The 16,714-nt window shown below is 47.3% G+C and overlaps 1 protein-coding gene across 3 annotated transcripts in view; it reads left to right on the top strand.

Annotated features, from left to right (window-relative positions):
• Window positions 1-16,714, top strand: part of usp25 (ubiquitin specific peptidase 25) — a 151,677-nt gene that overhangs the window by 14,246 nt on the left and 120,717 nt on the right. For all 3 annotated transcript variants that reach the window (XM_078409739.1, XM_078409740.1, XM_078409741.1), the window contains exon 2: window positions 8,136-8,213. The gene's annotated coding sequence lies outside the window, so the exon portion shown is untranslated. The remainder of the gene's footprint in view (window positions 1-8,135; window positions 8,214-16,714) is intronic.

A 16,714-nucleotide genomic window follows, 5' to 3' on the forward strand; every position in this document is an offset into this window, starting at 1 on the left:
TATTGCTCTTCGAGCTAACGGAATCAAGGGATATGGGGAAAAAGCAGGAATGGGGGTACTGATTTTGGATGATCTGCCATGATCATATTGAATGGCGGTGCTGGCTCGAAGGGCCGAATGGCCTACTCCTGCACCTATTTTCTGTGTTTCTCCAGAAATGTTGCCTGAACGGCTGAGTTACTCCAGCACATTGTTTCTTAAATTCAGCATCTCAAGTTCATCGACTCTCTGGTTTTAAGTGGCTGCTTCACAGTTCATAACTGACACAGATTTCACCTAGTTGCTCCTGTTAAGCTGCTGAAATTCCTTCAACATTGAAAGGCAGAACTGTGATCGCTTTGGTCTTGTTCTTGAGGTAACATTGCCTCTGGATCGAGGAATGGTAGTTGGGTGCATTGGACGCAGTGTGAGGTGTGGTAGCAGGATTCGCAGGTGCTTGCGGACATTCACATGGAAATCGACCCCTCTGAGAAACTCCCACCAGGTCCCGACCAACCGTGGATAACCTGGCGCAGTCTCAACAGACTGCGGACAGGCGTGGGGAGGAGCAAGTCGAACGTACTGAAGTGGGGATGTACTGAAGATGTGGCAGACTGTGAGTGTGGACGGGGCCTCCAGACTTTGGAGCATCCTAAAGGCGGCACGGTGGCGCAGCGGTAGAGTTGCCGCCTTACAGCGAATGCAGCGCCGGAGACCCGGGTTCGATCCCGACTATGGGAGCTGTCTGTACGGAGTTTGCATGTTCTCCCCGTGACCTGCGTGGGTTTTCTCCGAGATCTTCGGTTTCCTCCCACACTCCAAAGACGAACAGGTTTATTGGTTAATTGGCTTGGTAAATGTTTAAAAAAATTGTCCCTAGTGTGTGTAGGATAGTGTTAATGTGCGGGGATCGCTGGTCGGCGTGGACCCGGTGGGCCGAAGGGCCTGTTTCCGCGCTGTATCTCTAAACTAAACTAAATCTCCAGAGCTGTGACATGCTGCAGTGACACACGCACTGTAAAGGATCTTGCAGAGGCCAACGACGTGGCACTAGAATTTGCTCGCTATTGGCAAACAGTTGTGTGATGACACGAAATAATGAAGTTCATATCTAGCACCTATTCAACCACAGTGTTTGCCAGTTTCACATTCAATCCTGAGTGTTTGCATTTACTAATGTTAATAAAGAGACCCAGTTGCGTGGTGCTATCCTAGACATGTAGGTTTTACAGATGCAAACGGAAAGTTACAAAAAGATACGGATCGAGTGACAGATGGAGTATAAGAAAATAATTGCAGATACTGGCACAAATCGGAGGTATTTATTTCACAAAATGCTGGAGTAACTCAGCAGGTCAGGCAGCATCTCAGGAGAGAAGGAATGGGTGACGTTTCGGGTGGAGATCCTTCTTCAGACTGATGGTGGGTGTATAGAGCGAGCTCGCAGAGGCAGTAGTTGGGGCAGATACCTTCACATCATTTCAAAAACATTTGGACAGGTACATGGATAGTCAATAGGTGCAGGAATGGGTGACGTTTCGGGTCGAGACCCTTCAGACTGATGTCAGGGGGCGGGACAAAGGAAGGGTATAGGTGGAGACAGGAAGATAGAGGGAGAACTGGGAAGAGGGAGGGGAAGAGAGGGACAGAGGAACTATCTAAAGCTGGAGTGACAGATGGAGATTAATGTTGTTAAAAAGTAAAATCATCAACTTATGGATCATAAAGATAAATTGGTCTAACCAACGAAAAACTGATTTGCATCATATAGTTTGTTATTTGGCTAAATTCTGACGCCATTTTGTCACTGGCTAAGTTTCACAGTGGAATCAGTAGCCACCTTTTCACTGGATGGATATGTAGTCCATATGGAGGAGATAGACACAAAATGTAGGAGTAATTAATCTCTGGATAGAAGGAATGGGTGATGTTTCGGGTCGAGACCCCTCTTCAGACCCGATACCTCACCCATTCCTTCTCTCCAGAGATGCTGCCTGTCCCGCTGAGTTACTCCAGCATTTTGTGTCTTTATCTTCAGTGTAAACCTGCATCTGCAGTTCCTTCCTACTCCGCTCGTTTAGACAATAGACAATAGGTGCAGGAGGAGGCCACTCGGCCCTTCGAGCCAGCACCGCCATTCAATGTGATCATGGCTGATCATTCTCAACCAGTACCCCGTTCCTGCCTTCTCCCCATACCCCCTGACTCCGCTATCCTTAAAAGCTCTATCTAGCTCTCTCTTGAATGTATTCAGAGAATTGGCCTCCACTGCCCTCTGAGGCAGAGAATTCCACAGATTCACAACTCTCTGACTGAAAACGTTTTTCTTCATCTCCGTTCTAAATGGCCTACCCCTTATTCTCAAACTGTGGCCCCTGGTTCTGGACTCCCCCAAAATTGGGAACATGTTTCCTGCCTCTAATGTGTCCAACCCCTTAATAATCTTATACGTTTACTGATTGATTCCTCTGTGGTCAGGAGTTCTGGAATACTGAGCTTCCTCTGCTCACAGAAATAGTATTTTCTTGTTGCTTTGGAATTAAAAACATGTTGCTGCTGTAAGTGCAAAATCTCGCACCGAGACGTGGCTAAAATCCAGAGATTTGTGCATTGGAGTTAAGAATGATGGACATCCCTTGATCTCTTGAGCTTTACCATAGAATCATAGAATTTATGTTCATTTAACCCAACACACGAAGGTCAATCCAAATGGACTTTGTTTCATAGAAACATAGACAATAGGTGCAGGAGGAGGCCATTTGGCCCTTCGAGCCAGCACCGCCATTCATTGTGATCATGGCTGATCGTCCACAATCCACCTACCAGGTCCTGCAGTTCCTTCCCACACCATATTGTAGGGGATACGTAGGGAGGCTTTGCTGAGTAGATATTGTGCATATAATTTCATTACACTTACCTTCAAATTCAATAAACAATAGACAATAGGTGCAGGAGTAGGCCATTCGGCCCTTCGAGCCAGCACCGCCATTCACTGTGATCATGGCTGATCATTCACAATCAGTACCCTGTTCCTGCCTTCTCCCCATACCCCCTGACTCCGCTATCCTTACGAGCAGGAACAGACCTGACCTCCCACTTACCTCATCGGAGACTTTTGAACTTTCTTTATTCATACTTTATTGGACTTCAATGTGTGAAATCTTTGCATTAAATGTTGTGCCCTCTATTTATCTTTGCACTGTGGAAGGCTTGATTGTGTTCATGTACAATCTTTTTTTTTACTGGATAGCTCGTAAACAAAAGCTTTTAGAAACATAGAAAATAGGTGCAGGAGTAGGCCATTTGGCCCTTCGAGCCAGCACTGCCATTTAACATGATCATGGCTGATCATCTAGAATCAGTACCCCGTTTCTGCTTTCTCCCCATATCCCTTGATTCCGTTATCCCTAAGAGCTATGTCTAACTCTCTCTTGAATACACTTTTCCGCTGTATCTTGGCACACGTGACAATAATAATAACGCAAACGAGTTAATTCCTCAGCATAAATTCATAAGAACTGACAGTTGGCTGTAGAAACATAGACAATAGGTGCAGGAGTAGGCCATTCGGCCCTTCGAGCCAGCACCGTCATTCAATAGGATCATGGCTGATCATCCAAAATCAGTACCCCGTTCCTGCTTTTTCTCCATTTCCTTTGAGTTCGTGAGCCCTAAGAACTTTGATCAAGAGTTGAGCAGAACACTGCTTTTTAGTTTAGTTTAAAGATACAGTGTGAAAACAGGTCGTTCGGCCTACCGAGTCCCTGCCGACCAGCGATCCCTGTTACAGTGGGTTTGGGTAGATTCTGACTATGGGTTCGATCGTGCCCCATCTATACTAGTCCCACCTGCCCGTGTTTGGCCCACGTCCCTCTAAATCTTTCCTATCTACCTACCTTTCCAAGTGCTTTTATAGTATCTGCCACAGATACCTCCTCTGGCAGCTCGCTCCATATAGCCACCACCCTATATGTGAAAATGTTGCCCCTCGGGCTAGTATTAAATCTTTCTCCTCTCACCTTAAACATATGTGGGCGGCACGGTGACACAGCGGTAGAGTTGCTGCCTTACAGTGCCAGAGACCCGGGTTTAATCCTGACTACGGTGCTGTCTGTGTGGAGTTTGTACGTTCTCCCTGTGGCCACGTGGGTTTTCTCCGGGCGCTCCGGTTTCCGCCCACACCAAAGACGTACAGATTTATTTGGCTTTGGTAAAATTGTTCCTGTTGTGTGTAGGATAGCGTTAATGTACGAGGATCGCTGGTCGGTGCGGAATCGGTGGGCCGAAGGGCCTTGTTTAGATTTAGATTTAGATTTTAGATTTGGAGATACAGCGTGGAAACAGGCCCTTCGGCCCACCAGGTCTGCGCCGCCCAGCAATCTCCACACATTAACACTATCCTACACCCACTAGGGACAATTTTTACATATTACCCAGTCAATTAACCTACATACCGGTACGTCTTTGGAGTGTGGGAAGAAACCGAAGATCTCGGAGAAAACCCACGCAGGTCACGGGGAGAACGTTCAAACTCCGTGCAGACGGCGCCCGTAGTCGGGATCGAACCTGAGTCTCCGGCGCTGCATTTGCTTTAAGGCAGCAACTCTGCCGCTGCGCCACTGTTTCCGCGTCACATCTCCAAAATCCAAAGCCTTAACCCATGATTCCCACTCAGTGTGTCCACTTTGAGTGTCAACGTGTTTTTGGATCTCACTCCCAGGATAGTATTCCACGACGTCAAATATTTCATGAGCTCCGTGAGGGCGGTCACGGCGGCGCAGCGGTAGAGTTGCTGCCTGACAGCGAATGCAGCGCCAGAGACCCGGATTCGATCCCGACTACGGGCGCTGCCTGTACGGAGTTTGTACGTTCTCCCCGTGACCTGCGTGGGTTTTCTCCGAGATCTTCGGTTTCCTCCCACACTCTAAAGACGTGCAGGTTTGCAGGTTAATTGGCTTGGTAAAATGTAAAAATTGTCCCTAGGGGGTGTAGGATAGTGTTAGTGTGCGGGGATCGCTGGTCGGCGCGGAATCGGCAGGCCGAAGGGCCTTGCTTCCGCGTTATATCTCCAAACTCCAAAGCTTTAACCCACGATTCCCACTAAGTGTGTCCAGATTGAGTGTCATTCCCAGGATGGTATTCCAAGACGTAAAGATCTCACTCCCAGGATGGTATTCCAAGACGTAAAATATTTCATGAGGCTCCTTGCTACCAATCCACTGGCTTCCGGTGATTTTGTGCTTCTAAAACCCTCCTTCATCATTGCTTTTTATGATCCTAAGCGGATGACTTTACTCTTTCACAGATTAATCTACATCTGTCACTTGATCTATATCCTTTTTTAACTTCCTGTTTGAATCGATAGAAACCACTCTGCACTTCAAATAAGTCATTTGCCAGCTTGGATTTCTAGCAATTAGCAATATACTTGGTGAAATCCAGACGTTCCAGGAACGATCCCTGGCACAAGTCGCTTGTTATTCTGTCAAAAAATTCTCTTAATCCCTCGTAATGTCTACGACCTTCAATTTGTTAGAGTCTAAGTTAGAGTCATACAGGAGAGACACCGATCAGCCAAAACATTATGACCTGATGAGCCAAAACGTTATGTCCACCTGCCTAATATGCTGTTGGTCCTCCGTGTGCAGCCCCATATGCAGCAGGGTGCGATGCACTGCGTATTGTAACACATTCTTCCCGTGACCACCATTAACATTTTCTGTGACATGTCCACAGTAGACTTTCTGTCGATTCAGACCAGACGGGATAGCCTTCGTTGCCCTCACGCGTCGATGAGCCTTGGGCGCCCAACACCCTGTCTGTCGCCGGTTTGTGGTTTGTCCCTCCTCGGACCACTGTCGGTAGGTGTTCACCACTGCTGACCGGGAGCACCCCACAAGCCTTGCCGTTTCAGAGATGCTCTGACCCAGTCGTCTGGCCATAACAATTTGGCCCTTGTCAAAGTCGCTCAGGACTTTACTCCTGCCCATTTCTCCTGCATCCAACACGTCAACTTCAAGAACTGACTGTTCACTTGCTGCCTAATATATCCCACCCCTTGACAGGTGCCATTGTAACAAGATAATCAATGTTATTCACTTCACCTGTCAGTAGTCATAATTTTTGGCTGATCGGTGTAGACACAAAATGCCGGAGTAACTCAGCGGGACAGGCAACATCTCTGGAGAGAAGGAACGGGTGACGTTTCTGGTCGAGACCCTTCGTCATACAGCATGGAAATAGACCCTGGAAAATGCCCCACACCGACCAACATGCTCCATCTATACTTGTCCGAGCTGTCTGCGTTTGGCCTAAATCCCTATAAACCTATCCTATCCATGTACTAAATCTCTGCTCATAGTGTTGTGTTCGTGTACAAGTTGGCTTCGGAGTTTCCTACACTTTTACAACGTGGAGTACTTCATTCGGCGCAAGAAGCTTTAAGATGAAAGGCTACGACAGGTTGTGAGTTGACTTCTTGCTATTGAGGGCGTGCAGCGTAGGTTTACTAGGTTAATTCCCAGAATGGCGGGACTGTCAGGTGTTGAAAGACTGGAGCGAATGGGCTTGTATACACTAGAATTTAGAAGGATGAGAGGGGATCTTATCGAAACGTATAAGATTATTAAGGGGTTGGACACGTTAGAGGCAGGAAACATGTTCCCAATGTTGGGGGAGTCCAGAACCAGGGGCCACAGTTTAAGAATAAGGAGTAGGCCATTTAGAACGGAGATGAGGAAAAACATTTTCAGTCAGAGAGTTGTGAATCTGTGGAATTCTCTGCCTCAGAAGGCAATGGAGGCCAATTCTCTGAATGCATTCAAGAGAGAGCTAGATAGAGCTCTTAAGGATAGCGGAGTCAGGGGGAATGGGGAGAAGGCAGGAACGGGGTACTGATTGAGAATGATCGGCCATGATCACATTGAATGGTGGTGCTGGCTCGAAGGGCCGAATGGTCTACTCCTGCACCTATTGTCTATTGAGTTGAGTTTTGTTTATTGTCACGTGTACCGAGGTACAGTGAAAAGCTTTTGTTGCGTGCTAACCAGTCAGTGGACAGACAATACATGATTACAATCGAGCTGTCCACAGTGGACAGATACATGATAAAGGGAATAACATGAATAACGTTGAGTGCAAGATAAAGCCAGTAAAGTCCGAACAAAGATAGTCTGAGGGTCTCCAATGAGGTCGACAGTGGCTCAGGACTGCTCTCCATTTTATTGGTGGGATGGTTCAGTTGCCAGATAGCAGCTGTGAAGAAACTGTCCCTTAATCTGGAGGTATACATTTTTACGCTTCTACACCTTTTGCCCGATGGGAGAGGGGAGAAGAGGGAGTGGCCTGGGTGCGACTCGCCCTTGATGATGCTGCTGGCCTTGCCGAGGCAGCGTGAGGTGTAGATGGAGTCAATGGAAGGGAGGTTGGTTTGTGTGATGGTCTGGGCTGTGTCTACAATTTTCTGCAATTTCTTGCGGTCTTGGAAGGAGCTGTTCCCAAATCAATCTTTAAGAAATGCAAGTATTTTGTCTTTGTCATTTGGACAATATTCCATGGAACCAAACACGCAGCAGTTTTCCTGTTTTATTTGGTAACCTTTAGTGGCTTGCTTGGTTTACCAGGTGCTGCTACTTCACACCACAGATCAAAGCTAGAAGTGCAAACTGTTCCCATATTGAGGTGCCGTTAGTCAGAGCTCAGTGGTTATGTACGTACCCCTCCTAAGTTATATAAAGTTTTCGACTTAAATCCCGTAACAGATGATTGAGCCTGTAATCCAGACAGATAGATACTCTGTACAGCACTGAAGGAGAATCAGTCTGTCAGATATGACGTTAAATCAAGACCCCATCTGTTCTGGACGTGTAGGAAGAAAACTGCAGATGCTGGTTTAAATCGAAGGTAGACACAAAATGCTGGAGTAACTCAGCATCTCGGAAGAGAAGGAATGGGCTCAGATTCAGTCTGAAGAAGGGTCTCGACCCGAAACATCACCCATTCCTTCTCTCCAAGAATGCTGCCTGTCCCGCTGAGTTACTCCAGCATTTTGTGTCTATCATCAGACGAAACAGTTCTCTGTCCATTCTATAACAGGGAGACAGGATGCGTGAGGATGTTCGTTTAGTAATGGTAATTTATATTTTTCTATTCTTCAGCATCAACAGACACTACTAAACCAACTGAGAGAAGTCACAGGCACCAATGACATCCAATTATTGCAGCAAGCTCTACAGGTATTGTACCATTAATAATTAAAGTGCACCCTTGTTTCGTTCCTATCTGCATTGTAATTTATCAATGATAATATTCCTCTGATAATATTGCCTGTTTTATTGGTTCAGGGATTTGTTTAATTGAAGTGTGAAAATGCACACCTCCAGATTTAGGGACAGTTTCTTCCCAGCTGTTATCAGGCAACTGAACCATCCTACCACAACCAGAGAGCAGTGCTGAACTACTATCTACATCAATGGTGACCCTCGGACTATCTTTGATAGGACTTTACTGGCACTAAAAGTTATTCCCTAATCATGTATCTGTACACTGTGAATGACTCGATTGTAATCATGTATTAGAAACAGAAACATAGAAAATAGGTGCAGGAGGAGGCCATTCGGCCCTTCGAGCCAGCGCCGCCATTCATTGTGATCATGGCTGATCATCCACAATCAGTAACCTGTGCCCAACATCTCCCCATATCCCTTGATTCCACTAGCCCCCAGAGCTCTATCTAACTCTCTCTTAAATCCATCCAGTGATTTGGCCTCCACTGCCCTCTGTGGCAGAGAATTCCACAAATTCACAACTCTCTGAGTGAAAAAGTTCCTTCTCACCTCAGTTTTAAATGGCCTCCCCTTTATTCTAAGACTGTGTGGCCCCTGGTTCTGGACTCCCCCAACATTGGGAAAAAAAAATCCTGCATCTAGCTTGTCTAGTCCTTTCATAATGTTATACATCTGTATAAGATCCCCTCTCATCCTTCTAAACTCCAGTGAATACAAGCCCAGTCTTTTCAATCTTTCCTCATATGACAGTCCCGCCATCCCGGGGATCAATCTCGTGAACCTACGCTGCTCTGCCTCAATTACAAGGATGTCCTTCCTCAAATTAGGAGACCAAAACTGTATTGTGTTTCCTCTGACTGGTTAGCACGCGACAAAAGCTTTTCACTATACCTCGGTACACTTGACAATTAACTAAACCAAACTGAACTACTACTGGCAGCGCCAACGTTTATCGCCGATTTTCCGTCACCCTCGGTTCCAGAGCCTTGCCGTATTTTCCGTTTTGCCGGACCAACAGAGGTCACGTCCTCCGAGAGGAGTGTAATGGTACCGGAACGTTCCGCCAAGGGGCCGAGATTCCGGCCCGCAAAGTCGACCTCGGAGGTCGGCCGTGGGGACGGATCTGCCGGAGTTCCAGAGCCCCGGGGCAGGGGGGAGGGCAAATGCCACCCGCCGATCGGCCGCGGAAGTCCCGATGAGGTCGAGATCGGCCGCCTCACCCGGCCTAGGTGGCACATTCTCGGGGGGACTTCCGGGGGGGGCGGGGGATTTCAAGTGCGCTCTCGTAATTTTGTCCGGATTAACGTACTAGGTACAGGTCTGCCACCAGTTGCCAGAAAATCAGTGGTGGACCTGTACCTAGTAATGAAGATGTACCTTCTTGAACTGCGGCCTTCTTTTTGCTGATGGTGCTTCATGGATGAATAATGGACAATAGACAATAGGTGCAGGAGGAGGCCATTCGGCCCTTCGAGCCAGCACCGCCATTCAATGTGATCATGGCTGATCATTCTCAATCAGTACCCCGTTCCTGCCTTCTCCCCATACCCCCTGACTCCGCTATCCTTAAGAGCTCTATCTAGCTCTCTCTTGAATGCATTCAGAGAATTGGCCTCCACTGCCTATGGCCCACCCCTTATTCTTAAACTGTGGCCCCTGGTTCTGGACTCCCCCAACATTGGGAACATGTTTCCTGCCTCTAACGTGTCCAACCCCTTAATAATCTTATACGTTTCGATAAGATCTCCTCTCATCCTTCTAAATTCCAGAGTATACAAGCCTAGTCGCTCCAGTCTTTGAACATATGACAGTCCCGCCATTCCGGGAATTAACCTAGTAAATCTATGCTGCACGCCCTCAATAGCAAGAATATCCTTCCTCAAATTTGGAGACCAAAACTGCACACAGTACTCCAGGTGCGGTCTCACTACTCCAGGTGCGGTCTCACTGTATGAATGAATGAATACGTTTATTGGCCAAGTATGTGCATAGACAAGGAATTGGTGCTCTGCTCACAAATGACAACACAAACATACAGTTAACAATTAAGAATAAAGCATAAACACATCAAAACAATAAGGATACAACATTACGGTCTAAACATGTGGGTGAAAATAAACCAGAGCAAAAAAACAGACTCTTTCATGGGAAAAAAAGCCGTTTTTATGTCCGGCTGTGGCTGCTTTGACAGTCCGGTGTCGCCTTCCAGAGGCAAGTGCTTCAAAGAGTTTGTGGCCAGGGTGAGAGGGGTCAGAGATGATCTTGCCCGCTCGCTTCCTGGCCCTTGCAGTGTACAGTTCGTCATTGCAGCCAACAACCTTCTCAGCTGTGCGAACGATCCGTTGCAGCCTCCGGATGTGGTGCTTGGTGGCTGAGCCAAACCAGACCATGATGGAGAAGGTGAGGACGGACTCAATGATAGCAGTATAGAATTAGACCATCATTGCCTGTGGCTGATTGTGTTTCCTCAGTTGCCATCTTCGTGTACTTCACCCCAGGACTGTGGCTGGTGTTGATGTTACACTTTGAAGGGTTACTTAAAATCGAGTATTTAAAGTGCTTGGGCATTGAAGTTGCAGCAAATTTGGTTTGTTCATTATTTTTCATTTTTGCACCAGCGAATATATATATTCTGCATTAAAAAAAGACATATAACTGATCGGATAGATTGTTAATAGAAGGGTAGATCATAGAGTCATGCAGCGTGGAAACAGGCCCTTCGGCCCAGCTTGCCCATGCCGAACGACATGCCCCATCTACACTAGTCCCATCTGCCTGCATTTGGCCCATCCAAACCCGTCCTATCCATGTACTTCTGCCCAGGTCACGTTCGGCAAAGGAATTATTTGTACATTTCACGGCTACTTAACTGGTGAAAGAGAACGTACTGCTGGCTCGAGGGCGGTACGGTGGCGCAGCGGTAGAGTTGCTGCCTCACAGCGCCAGAGACCCGGGTTCCATCCTGACCGCGGGTGCTGTCTGTACGAAGTTTGTACGTTCTCCACGTGACTGCGTGGGTTTTCTCCGGGTGCTCCGGTTTCCTCCCGCACTCCGAAGACGTACAGGTTTAGGTGTGTAGGTTAATTGCCTTCAGTAATTGTAAATTGTCCCTAGCGTGTGTAGGATAGTGCTAGTGTACGGGGTGATCGCTGATCAGCGCAGGCTTAGTCGCTGAATCAAAACTGAAACCGAAACTGAAAACTGAAACTGTTTCCTCAGTGTATCTCTAAAAGTCTAAAGCAAAGTCTATAGTCTCTGTGAAAGGTAGATATGTCTACTTGGCTCGTGTTGATATTGTCTTGTGGGCAGGCGTGAATTCTTTCCGTGGTATCAGGAAAGTTTGTTCTCAGAGGTGTAGTTAAACTAACAAATGATTGATGACAGGTCTGAGACATGGTCGTACAGCACAGAAACAGGCCATTCAGCACAACTCTTCGCTGTCGACCAAGATGTCCCATTTAAGCTAGTCCCATTTGGCCCCTAAACCTCTAAACCTTTCCTATCCATGTACCTGTCCAAATGTCTTTTAAATATTGTCTACTCCACCATTCAATCATGGCTGATCTATATTCCCCTCTTAACCCCATTCTCCTGCCTTCTCCCCGTAACCCCTGACACCCGTAGTAATCAAGAATCTATCTGTCTCTGCCTTAAAAATATCCATTGACGGCCTCCACAGCCTTCTGTGGCAATGTAGTCCACAGCCTTCTGTTGCAATGTTGAGATTCACCATCCTCTGACTAAAGAAACTCACTTAAATTCTGAGGCTGGCTGTGGCCTCTGGTCCTAGACTCTCCCACTAGTGGGCACATCCTCTCCACACATCCACTCTATCCAAGCCTTTCACTATTCTGCCAATTTCAATGCCCTCGTTGAAAACATTTTTCTTATCTGTGACGTGCTCGTGCAGGTTCAGACCTGTTTAGCAGCACGACCCATTGTAACAAGATCAATGGAGCAATGAAAAGGCCATACCTCATGTTTATTAGAATGATTCCAGGAATCACATCACAAATTGTGCAGAAAAAATAGGAGAATAGACAATAGGTGCAGGAGTAGGCCATTTGGCCCTTCGAGCCAGCACCGCCATTCAATGTGATCATGGCTGATCATTCACAATCAGTACCCCGTTCCTGCCTTCTCCCCATACCCCCTGACTCCGCTATCCTTAAGAGCTCTATCTAGCTCTCTCTTGAAAGCATCCAGAGAATTGGCCTCCACTGCCTTCTGAGGCAGAGAATTCCACAGATTTACAACTCTCTGACTGAAAAGGTTTTTCCTCATCTCCGTTCTAAATGGCCTACCCCTTATTCTTAAACTGTGGCCCCTGGTTCTGGACTCCCCCAACATTGGGAACATGTTTCCTGCCTCTAACGTGTCCAATCCCTTAATAATCTTATGTTTCAATAAGATCCCCTCTCATCCTTCTAAATTCCAGTGTATACAAGTCTAGTCGCTCCAGTCTTTCAACATACGACAGTCCCGCCATTCCGGGAATTAACCTAATGAACCTACGCTGCATGCCCTCATTGACAACTTGTCCCAGAAACTAAAGGTTGTGGAGGGGGCAGACACGAAATGCTGAAGCAACTCAGCGGGACAGGCAGCATCTCTGGATAAAAGGAATAGGTGACGTTTCGAGTCGAGACCCTTCTTCAGTCTGACCCGAAATATCACCTGTTCCTTTTCGTCCAGAGATGTTGCCTGTCCCGCTGAGTTACTCCGGCACTTTGTGTCTCGATCTTCGGTGTAAACCAGCATCTGCAGTTCCTTCCTACGCTCGTTAAGGAGGATGCAATGGAGACATAACGTCACGGGAGAATTTGGGTAGACGGGTAGTAAGATATTGTTTCCATTAGTTTAGAACTCAAACGAAAAATGTGCTCCGAATCAATTGGGCAATGAAGTGGAAATTTGGAAGAACATGTTCTCCTCCCTGCCGTTTGTGAGGGCATGGTTTGTTTTGAAGTAAGTCAGGGCGGTCACGGTGGTGCAGCGGTAGAGTTGCCGCCTTACAGCGAATGCAGCGCTGGACACCCGGGTTCAATCCCGACTACGGGCGTTGTCTGTACGGAGTTTGTACGTTCTCCCCTGTAAGGGTTTTCTCCGAGATCTTCTGTTTCTTCCCACACTCCAAAGACGTACAGGTTTGTCGGTTAATTGGCTTGGTGTCAATGTAAAGATTGTCCCTAGTGGGCACAGGATAGGGTTAGTGTGCGGGGATCGCTGGTTGGCGCGGACCCGGTGGGCCGAAGGGCCTGTTTCCACCCTGTATCTCTAAACTAAAAAAATAAACTAAAATATTGAGGTTTTTGCAATTACACTGCCAGATGAAGTAGTTGAGGCAGTGACTATCCCATTGTTTAAGGAACAGTTAGACAGGTACATGGATTGGACAGGTTTGGAGGGATAATCATAATCATACTTTATTAGCTAAGTATGTTTTGCAACATATGAGGAATTTGATTTGCCATACAGTCATACCAATAAAAAGCCCGCCCCCTGACATCAGTCTGAAGAAGAGTCTCGACCCGAAACGTCGCCCATTCCTTCTCTCCTGAGATGCTGCCTGACCTGCTGAGTTACTCCAGCATTTTGTGACTAAATACCTTCGATTTGTACCAGCATCTCCAGTTATTTTCTTATAATAAAAAGCAACAAAACACACAAAATACATTTCAACGTGAACATCCATCACAGTGACTCCTCCACATTCCTCACTGCGATGGAAGGCGAAAAATAAGTTCAATCTCTTCCCTTCTCTGTCCTCCGGCGGTCGGGGGCCTCGAGCCTTCCGTTGTCGGGGCGATCTTGGCTCCCGTTGCCGGCGGACGGGCCCTCTGCGTCGGGGCGATCAAGCTCCCACATCGGGGGGATCTCAGCTCCCCCACGCCGGGCGATCGGACCCCGGGTCAGGGCTAGTCGAACCTCGTGTGGCTTGGAGCTTCCCGACATCAGTCTCTACCCGAGACTGAGAGCTCCTCGATGTTGAAATCCGCAGGCCGCGGTTGGAGCGTCGATCCCGGGCAAGGGAACGCAGGCTCCGATGGTAAGTCCACGGTTCCGCGATGGGGCTCAAAGTCTGTCTCGAGCAAGTCCGCCAGCTCCACGATGGCCAGATGCGGGCAGGTGGGACTGGAGTAGCTGGGACATGTTGGCTGGTGTGGGCAAGTTGGGCTAAAGGGCCTGTTTCCATACTGTATCACTCTATAAAGGGGGGACCTTATTGAAACGTACAGAATAGTAAAACTTGGATAGAGTGGATGTGGAGAGAATGGATGAGGGTGAGCCAGTGGATGTGGTGTATCTGGACTTTTAAAAAGCCTTTGACAAGGTCCCACACAAGAGATTAGTGTGCAAAATCAGAGCACATGGTATTGGGGGTAGGTTTTGACATGGATAGAGAACTGGTTGGCAGACAGGAAGCAAAGAGTAAGAATTAACGGGTCCTTTTCAGAATGGCAGGCAGTGACTAGTGGGGTGCCGCAAGGCTCGGTGCTGGGACCCCAGTTGTTTAAAATATATATTAAAGATTTAGTCGAGGGAATTAAATGCAACAACTCTAAGTTTGCGGGTGACACAAAGCTGGGTGGCAGTGTGAGCTGTGAGGAGGATGCTATGAGGCTGCAGGGTGACTTGGATAGGTTGGGTGAGTGGGCAGATGCATGGCAGATGCAGTATAATGTGGATAAATGTGAGGTTATCCACTTTGGTGGCAGAAACAGGAAGGCAGATTATTATCTGAATGGCGTCAGATTAGGAAAAGGGGAAGTGCAACGAGACCTGGGTGTCCTTGTACATCAGTCACTGAAAGTAAGCATGCAGGTACAGCAGGCAGTGAAGAAAGCTAATGGCATGTTGGCCTTCATTGCGAGAGGATTTGAGTTTAGGAGCAAGGAGGTCCTACTGCAGTTGTACAGGGTCCTGGTGAGACCGCACCTGGTGTATTGTGTGCAATTTTGGTCTCCTAATTTGAGGAAGGACATTATTGCTATTGAGGGAGTGCAGCGTAGGTTCACCAGGATGGCGGGACTGACGTACGATGAAAGAATGGATCGACTGGGCTTGTAGTCGCTGGAATTTAAAAGGATGAGAGGGGATCTTATGGAAACATATACAATTCTTAGAGGATTGGACAGGGTAGATGCAGGAAAAATGTTCTCGATGTTGGGGGAGTCCAGAACCAGGGGTCACAGTTTAAGACTAAGATAGGTCATTTAAGACTGAGATGAGGAAAAACCTTCTCACCCAGAGAGTTGTGAATCTGTGGAATTCTCTGCCACAGAAGGCAGTGGAGACCAATTCACTGGATGTGTTCAAGAGAGAGTTAGATTTAGCTCTTCGGGCAAAGGGAATCAAAGGATATGGCGAAAAAGCAGGAACTGGGTACTGATTTTGGATGATCAGCCATTATTGAATGGCGGTGCTGGCTCGAAGGGCCAAATGACCTACTCCTGCACCTTTTTTCTATGTTTCCACTAGTGGGAGAGTCTAGGACTAGAGGTCACAGCCTCAGAATTAATGGACATTCTTTTATGAAGGAGATGAGGAAGAATTTCTTCAGTCAGGGTGGTGAATCTGTGGAATTCTTTGCCACAGAAGGCGGCGGAGGCCAAGTCAGTGGATATATTTAAGGCAGAGATAGATAGATTCTTGATTAGTTCGGGTGTCAGAGGTTACGGGGAGGAGGCAGGAGAATGGGGTTAGGAGGGAGAGATAGATCAGCCATGATTGAATGGCAGAGTAGACTTGATGGGTCGAATGGCCTTAATTCGGCTCCTATCAGTTATGATCGTATGGCTCTTAAGTGGCTCTAGCTGAAATGAATGCCAGTGTTCTTCTGGGGACGATGAAGCATTGTAATAGGAGTCTCTGCTGCCTGGCAGTCACAAGGCAATGCATTAGGTTGTATGGAGAATATCATATTCAGTTGGAGATGGGTTATGTTCCAGTAAAAGGTCACGGCATTTTGGATGAGTGTGCAGTTGCTAAGACACCGATCTCCATAATGTTGTCACCAGGTTTATTTAGCTTTTGGTAGTAAAGCCAGCTGGAACACAACATTTAATCAAATCTACTTTGTGCCCTTGTAATCCACATGAAAAAACAAAATGAAACATTCGGACAGGTTTAGACGGATGAGCAGGAAGGTACCAAAGATAGGCACAGAATGTTGCAGTTAGTCAGCGGGTCAGGCAGCATCTCTGGAGAAAAGGAATAGGGTCGGAACCCTTCTTCAGACTGAAAGATAGAGAAGGCCAGATCAAAACAGTTCTCCGTTTAGAAGGATATCGGCCAGACGCGGGCATGTGGGACTGGTGCAGGTGGGGCACGATGGTCGAAGTGGGCAAGTTGGGCTGAGAGACCCGTTTCCACGCTGTATGACTCGAGGAGAACAATGAAATAAGTATTAAGGCGGCACGGTAGCGCGGCGGTAGAGTTGCTGCTTT

This window comes from Rhinoraja longicauda, chromosome 12 (genome assembly GCF_053455715.1).
Source record: "Rhinoraja longicauda isolate Sanriku21f chromosome 12, sRhiLon1.1, whole genome shotgun sequence".
Classification (NCBI taxonomy): Eukaryota; Metazoa; Chordata; class Chondrichthyes; order Rajiformes; family Arhynchobatidae; genus Rhinoraja; species Rhinoraja longicauda.